This window comes from Ixodes scapularis, unplaced genomic scaffold (assembly GCF_016920785.2).
Source record: "Ixodes scapularis isolate PalLabHiFi unplaced genomic scaffold, ASM1692078v2 PGA_scaffold2__306_contigs__length_199485367, whole genome shotgun sequence".
NCBI lineage: Eukaryota > Metazoa > Arthropoda > Arachnida > Ixodida > Ixodidae > Ixodes > Ixodes scapularis.
The window spans coordinates 147856746-147865165 of record NW_024609857.1 but is presented as its reverse complement, the minus strand read 5'-3'; the positions used below and the strand labels follow the sequence as shown (position 1 = coordinate 147865165).

The following is an 8420-nucleotide window of genomic DNA, read 5'->3' as shown; positions in this document are numbered from 1 at the left end:
CCCTACTTTCCACTTTTGTAATGTCAGCTCAATACTATAGTAAACATTATTATCGCATTTATAAGCACACGTTGGTTTTTGACAACTATAGAAACTTATTGATGGTTCGTCGTATTAAGTGGATCGCAATCAGCGACTCGGAGAGACGCACGAAGGTCAGCCATCGTGGCTCCAATTTAGCGCGCGCCGAAGGCGTTCCGAGCTGATTCCGACGTCTCTTATGACAAGTAATTCACCAAATTAATTAACTAATTAGCTTAGTGACCTTGTTTCGATAGTGTTCTAGTGCATGAGCCGAATTGAAAATTCTATAGACGCCAAAGAAGCTGTACAAGGGCGCCGTATTGTTTCCTTCCATTCGCTTTGCTTCATCTGTACAGTAAAAAGACCGCTTATTTCGTTTCTAGACGGCACATCGTCATTATCTCCAACGCAGAGCTTCTGAAGGCTTCTCAACACCCACTTCAGTAACTTACCAAATCAATAAGACGAAAAAAGAAAAAAAAAAAAAGGCCAGCAAGGGCGGTTTGAACGTGCCATGCGCTGGAAAGTCTTTACACCTATACCTTCGGTCTGGAGGCCGGTGACATACTCGTCTGACTGATGCGCAAAAATGACCCAGCGTTCTTTTCCTCCAGAAGCGAAATAACTGTGAGTGTCTGCGCGAGCTTTTTAGTCCCAGTCGGATGTTGTAGTTGAAAGCCCTTATATATAAAGCCAGTCTCGGTTTCTCTGCTTTGAGTTTGTCGCGCTTTTTCACGGTGATGTGGCATCGTTTCTACCTAAAGACAACCCACGGGAATTGGAGCTCTTATTAAACGGATGACATCGCTAGCCCAGACTTCATCAAAGATAGAAAAAAAAACACGAAAAAAAAAATCGTTGAGGGCTTTTCGACTCTCCTTTGGGGATACGGTGGAGAGTCTGTTCCGGTATGTTCCAGTTTATTTGGAATGTATTTTGTTTTTATTAGTGCCAGTGCTTTCTTTGATGTCGGCCCGATGACCTTCTCTCGGTGAACCTTTTATTGGCGTTTCTCTTGCGTTACATTTTCTCTTGAGTGTTTGTTATACGGTGCCGCGAATGACTGCTCCGAATTCAGTGGTGGTTTCGTCATCTAACGTCCCCACGTACGCACTTGTGCGTCACGCCTGTGCACTTACTGCACTACAATATGAAAATAAGGGAACGACGTGGACATTAACAGAGAGTGCTTACAACGCAGAAATGACCTCTAGCAATGCGATGACGAGACAATTGTATTATTTTTGTTTATCTTCTTTTTCCCCCCTCAAATAGTTGAGGAGATTCCAGTATTTGGCCTGGCGCCCAAAATCCCTCTGCGTACATAAAAAAAAAAGGAGCGAATTGCCTCTGGTTTTGTTTTGTCTTTGTTTTCAGTTTGAGAAGCTCTCGTTCGTTTTGTTCGCTGCCATTTCGATTTCTTTATACGACAGGGAAACGATAGCAAATATAGGGAAAGCGGAGCTCAGTGCATGGGAGCTATACAGGCTTCAAATTGAGGATGGGGACTTGAGTTATGGAGGCATCTAAAAGTTGCTGCCTCCGAAATGAAGTCGCTGCTCCATGCAATAGCGGGCATTGTTACCATGAAAAGAACCTACTGCCTTGATCGGCCCTATCTCCGAGCACTGACGTCCGTTTTGCCAGATCATTATTCGCAAGAAACGCAGCTTGGTTATCAAGGGGTTGCCTTCATGTTGCTTTCCTTCTCTGCGATCTCCATGGTCTGACTACTCGTTTCAATAGTGTTTACATTCTCGCGTAGTGTGGGCACAAATAAATTAGGAAAATTGTTGATTATTCTTTGCTTGATTCCACTGCTCAAAATAATTATGATAAAGTGGGTCTTAGACTCTTTGTAAAAAAAGTCAAGTCACATTTTCAAACATGATTCTGAAACAAACAATGGGAGGAAAAATTGCTCTGATCCAAATAAAATTATTGTTTTAAGCTAATTTTTTTAAAATTTTTTTCACCAGCAAATAAGGAACATAGTTACAGGCTAAAGTTTTTGAGGTATTGGAGGGTAGGGGAGGAGGAAGCAGACAGAATGCTGGAGAGGAGAAGAGGAAACCACCTCCTCTCTTCAGCATTCAGTCTGCTTCCTCCTCCCCAGCCAGAAAAGTTTGTTAACCTGTCACTGACTACAGTTACCTTTTAGTTGCGCCTCTACCATGGTGTTTTAATGCAGAGTTAATTGTAGCACGATAGCTTTTTATGTTTTTTATTCCAATAAAATAAAATTATTAATATTTATTACGTCTGTCTACGTTGTAACTGTTATGAAGTAAAAAAAAATCGTAAATGCCACATTAAACAATTCTTTTTTTTTTTTTGAAATTTCAGGTTTTTTAAAGCGATCTATACTAAGAGCACAAAAATCATCTATCTACATAGACTACTTTCGTTCTTTATAAAATAGTGAGGATCATAAAAAAGTATGCAATTATGATTGTCTTCAACATTAAAGACTTCCGGAAAACATTATGCAGCGACTGACCTGCCTCTTCAACTTAACAAAGCCACTGACAATCCTAACATCTACATTCTTTTTATCATTGCAAATGACTGAAAATGATTCCTAGGGATCGGCCTAAAAATATAAAACTTAAAAACTGCGCATCTGCCAGAGAAAAAAAAAAAAGAGTCTCAGAAAGCTTGGTTTGAAACGCACACCCGAATCTATGACGTAATTAGCGAAATTATACACTCCTTGCCTTCTTGAATGACTTGAAACAGGAAGTTTCGTTTAACTTTCTCTCTTTCCCTCTCATCGTTCATGGGAACAAGCACGTGCCACCCGATCAACCGCGAGAGTATTTCGCGAGCCCGTTTTTTTCGAGTGCAGACGGCGCGTTACTTTTCAGTACCTTTTTAGAGCGCAGTTCTAAAGCACGATCCAAACCAACGCATTTTTGTGCGCGCGAAGACCGTGCGCTCGCCGGAAATTGCGTATTTTGTTGCGTTTTAACTGTTTCTCGTGCACTTTCCGGGTCACAACCATGCGCGTGGGTTAAGAGGGTGCGGCTTCAAGCGAGCGGAAAGCGAGTCTGCGCCAGACGTCGAAGAAACGCGGAGCCGGAACTTGTGCCCTCCACCGATTGGCCAGGAGCAGGAGCGCCCTGCTACGTCACAGCGCGTTTTCTTACGCCTTCAGAAAAAAGTTAAAACCATCCAACTTTCTTACGCGCGCCCTGGAGGCGCAAGGAATCAGCGCGACGTCACGAAATACGCAATTTCCGGTAGCCGCACGGCCTACGCGCGCACAAAAATGCGTTGGTTTGGGTCGCGCCGGCGCCCGTTTCCGGGTTGAGCGGCGTCGCCGTCGGCGTAACCGCGCGTTGCATTATGGGACGTTTCCCATTATGACGTCACACGTGACGTCACGTGTGACAGCACGAGGGTAAAATTTACCCGCTAAATCTGGAGGGAAAATCTTCTGCTATATTTAGGGGGTAAATTTTCCCGCTAAATTTAGCGGAAAACTTTTACCCTCGTGACGTCACACGTGATGCCACTCAACCCGGGAAAAGTTTTCCGCTAAATTTAGTGGGGAAATTTTTCCGCTAAATTTGGCAGGAAAATTTTCCCGCTACATTTAGTGAAAAAATTTCCGCAAAATTTATCGGAAAATTTTTACCATCGTGACGTCACACGTGACGTCACGTGGGACGTCACGTGAATTTGTGACGTCACGGGAATGAATGTGACGTAACCCTCCCCTCCTCCTCCTCAAGAGCTGCGCTCTAATTCGTCATCACAGAGAATTGTAAACGCCTTTCTTTTTTCAGCAGTAATAATACCCCGTTCAAACGACCATAAAGGAACCTTCAATCAATCAATCAATCAATCGAGTTTATTGTCATGAGTTGCAGCATACAAATTATTGAGAACCATCTGGGCCCATAGCCTTTTGGCTAGTTTGGGCCCATTTTAACAATAACGTATTAGGAAGGCAGCACTCTTAAGATATATTACTGGAAATACAATAAAAGGAAAAGAAAAGAAGAAAAAAAAAGAAAGGAGGACAATAGAAAATAAACGTAGAAAGTGACTTCTTTAACTACAGCAGGTAATTTATACATTGTACAATAACGACACGCATAAGAAGCACGAGTGTATTCAAACTGAAATAAATTATTATGAGTTCAATAAGAGAATATGCGATTGAGTTTCAGGATGGCGGAGACATGTTCTATTAAGAAAAATATAGTACTTTAAAGCGCTGTTAAAGTTGCATGAATTGGTGACTGTAGATGGTAAAGTGTTCCAGATTTTAGTTCCGCATGATTGCATCAGTCGCTCGCCGTATACGTCACAAGACCGTGGTATGTTAAAGTGACCAGATGTGTTCGCCCTTGTTAATCGAGTATCCTTAATTAAGATGCTCGCTGGCAATGGATTGTTTGATTTTAACATATTATTTATTGAGCAAGCAATCTTATATTGTTTAATTTCCAGAAATGTGAAAATGTGAAGTCGATGAAATGTGATACGTGACGGTTGGGAATAGTGGGAGTATGTCAAGATTCTGAGGGCTCTCTTCTGTAATTTGATCAATGGAAAAAGGTAAGTGTCATAAGTTACGCCTCAGGCCTCAATACAATGTGTTAAATGACTACGAAATATAGCAAAATATCTGTTTTATCGTGGGAGTGTCAAAGCATTCTCGCGCCTTCAGTAAGGCATAACAAGCGTACGTTAACTTTTTACATGTGTTTATAATGTGCTGTTGCCAATGAAGATGAGAATCTAATGTTACTCCCAGATATTTAAATGAACTAACTGCTTCCAGGATTGAATTACCGATGCAAATTTGGAAACTGTCAGTATTAAAATCTTTTTTATTTGAAAAAAAAGCTATATACTTAGTTTTATTTATATATAAAGTCAATTTGTTAGAATTAAACCACTCCTGGAGAACTGTTATTTCTTGATTGATAGTGTTTTGTAAGTTACGCAATGAATGGTCCGTGTAAATTAAGACGGTATCATCAGCGTACATTATTATGTCAGTTTAAGGCCATGTTAGGTAAGTCGTTAACGTACAATGAAAAAAGTATCGGTCCCAGTACAGATTCCTGGGGAATTCCGGTGTTTATTCGTCTTATCGAGGATTTATGATCTAACAAAAAAACAAATTGCGAACGAGATGAAAAATAACTTGTAAGAAAATTTAAAGAGTAACCTCTGAAACCATATCGTTGTAATTTATTAAGAAGAATTTTATGGTCTTCGGTATCAAATGCCTTTTTAATATCTAAGAATGCACCGATGCTAATGTTGTGGTCATTTCAGGACTCGTTAATCTTCTGAGAGAGAGAGATAACAGCACTAGTAGTTGACTTGTTCGGACGGAATCCATGTTGATGCGGGTGATAATATTGTATTTTTCTAAAAATGAGTTAATTCGTCGTACAATCAATCTTTCGAAGAGTGTGTTAATTGTGCTTAAAACAGATATAGGCCTATAATTTACAGGTTCATTAACATTCCCACATTTATGGATTGGGCAGACTTTAGCGATTTTTAGTGAATCTGGATATACACCTTCGGTTATAGAATGGTTAAAGATATGTTCCAATGAAGAGCTAAGTACATCAATATTGCATTTTAACACCTTAACTGAGATGCCATCAGAACCTGCATATTTTTATTAGGCATTGAATTAACTAGATTTATAATTTCTATAGTCGTAATTACTTCAAAAATAAAAGTGTTTGGAAGAAAGTCAGGTAGAGAAACGGAATGTGCACTGCCGCTGTCAATGTTGTTAGCTAGCTGGTCTCCAATATTAGTGAAGACAGAGTTGAATGCGTCTGCAGTCTCATCCGTGACTATAACAGGAGTTGTTTGCTTTTGCGATCTTAGCTTAATAACAGAGTTAATCACATTCCACGTTTTTTTGGAGTCCCCATGACTTTCGGATATAAGATTAGAGTAATATTCCTTTTTACGCGTTCTTATCAGTGATAGAGATAGGTTGCGATGCATTTTGGTATTGTGCCAAGTAGTAAGAATTATGTATATGCCGTTTCAGTTTCTGGTGACACATGTTATTCTCTTGAAGTGTGCATAAAATTTGACGAGTCATCCAGGGGCAGTTTGGTTCTGAATAATGTGGTTTTCTTAATTCACTCGACGAATCAGCGATTGCAATTTTTAATACTGTGATAAGATTTCCAAATTCGGTGTTGATATCGAAATTGAATAGTAAATTAAAGTCAAATGCCGATAATTTTCTATGCAAAAGCTCGTAATTAATGCGATGCCTTAAATAGGGTGTACTAAGGTGAGGTGTTTCTTCAGCGTTTATAGGTCGAAATATGGATATTGGAAAGTGGTCGGCAATGTTTGTCTCATATACACCAGCACCGTCATGTGCGTCTTGATTAGATAAGATGTGGTCAATGAGCGTGGATGAATCGGGTGTCACTCTTGTTGGTTCTGTTATTACATTCGTGAAGGTAAATGAGTGTGTTAGAGGTAGATAATCTGTGGGCACAGTTTTACACAAATCGATGTTGAAGTAACCACAAATGAGATTTCTTACTGCTTTGTGTAATAAATGTAAGAATGTCTTTCATTTTAGTGAGGAACAAGGTCATAGGTGAATCTGGCGGCCTATATACAACAGCCACCACGACAACATAACAAACTTCCAAAAAGAGAGCTTCTATATCGTTAGCTGAACATGTCAGATGAGGGAGCTCGTTAGATAATATAGACGATTTTATATACAGTGCAACACCACCACCTCTATGAATTGCATTTCTAGGTAGCGAAACCACAACATGCCCAGGAATATCAAAATACTCGTCACCTTTTAGCCACGTCTCGGTTATGCCTATTATATCATCAGTAAACGAATGTTGGGATAGAAAAGCAAGAAGCACGTTTCCATTTTTGTGAATACTTCTGACGTTGCAGTGTAGCGCGAAAAGACAAGCTTTCTTTGAGTATAACGTATTCACCGAGGTGACAGATAGCATTTTAAGCCTTAATTAAGTCTTAATTTTAACCTTAAGCTACGGTATCGTTACGGATGGCGGTGAATCAGGTCGCGATCGTCCGCGCTTGTCATATGCTCGCGACCCGAGAGTGCGGGCTGATTAGCCGACTGCAAAGAGACCTATGATAAAAGTACTTTTGTGCTGGCCGTGTGGATGAGGTATTATACGCCATTCACACGTTTACCTTTGTGGTCGGCGGCGAATCAGATCGCGATTCACCACGCGTGGCATTTGCTCGCGATCCAAGAGCGCTGGTTTATTGGCCGATTGCAAAGGGACAGGTGCAACGGATAAAAAGAAAGCCGTTTACAATTCCCTGTAACGCCGGTTAGAGCGCAGCTCTTGAGGAGGAGGATAGAAGCGTACTGAGGGATAGGTGACTCCTTGAGGTCACGTGACCTCAGGGGGGGTCACGTGACCTCGGAGGGTCACGTGACTTTAGGGGGGTCACGTGACCTGAGAGGGGTCACGTGACTTCAGGGGGTCGCGTTACCTGGGGGGTCACGTGACCTTAGGGGGGGTCACGTGACCTCGCGGTTACGCCGACGGCAACGGCGACGGCGACGCCGACGCCGCTCAAGCCGGAAACGGGCCCCTAAGAGCTGCGCTCTAAAAGATTCGCACGAATGGCTTTAAGCGTGTTTCACATGCAGCGATTTTGGCCCTAAAGCGGCGCGATTTCTGCCGTCGCGGCGCTCGTGCAGCAGAATTGCTGGTGCTGGCCAGGGCGCCGCGACGGCAGAAATCGCGCCGCTCTAGGGCCAAAACCGCTGCATGTGAACTAGGCTTAAGGCCGGAGCCGCAAAATCGGGACACGCGGCGCTATTGTTGCCGAGCGCGCAGATAGCGAGAGTGTCACGCACGCTCCATGTTTCAAAGCGGGGGTGGCCGGCAGAAAGCAGCCCATCCTAAAGCCTTCATTTCGAAAGCTATCTTATCTCTCACGCTTCGGACGAGAGATGCGCCAACGTGATGGCGCACGTGAACCCACTTAATACTTTTTCTTTTTTTGCGCGGGCGTTTTGAGCGGTCAGAAGCCAACAACTAAATCAAACAGCGGCGAAAGTGCAAAGTCACTGCGCACATCACCTTTTATGTGGTTGAGTTCTTGCCTTCTGTTCGCACCAAACGCATAAAGTGTGCCTTGACGCCGTAGGGCGGCGCTAAGGCTCCTGGAGAAACCCGACAGGGCACCTGCACTCGCACGGGAGGTAATGGCCAAGGCTCAGAATCTCCAAAAGGGAAGATGGACGATCGCCTTTCAGTGGCTTCCATCTCACCGCGGGATTGAAGGCAATGAAGCAGTTGACGCCCTCGCGGACCGGGCCCACGACGAGCCAAACTGCACCATTTCTGAGGTCCCCGCTTTCGCAGACGCTCGCT

The 8420-nt window shown here is 42.7% G+C and overlaps 1 pseudogene; it reads right to left on the bottom strand.

Moving 5' to 3' along the window:
- Nucleotides 1–5977: 5977 nt before the first annotated feature.
- LOC115312314 lies at nt 5978–7016 on the bottom strand (annotated as a pseudogene).
- Nucleotides 7017–8420: the final 1404 nt, after the last annotated feature.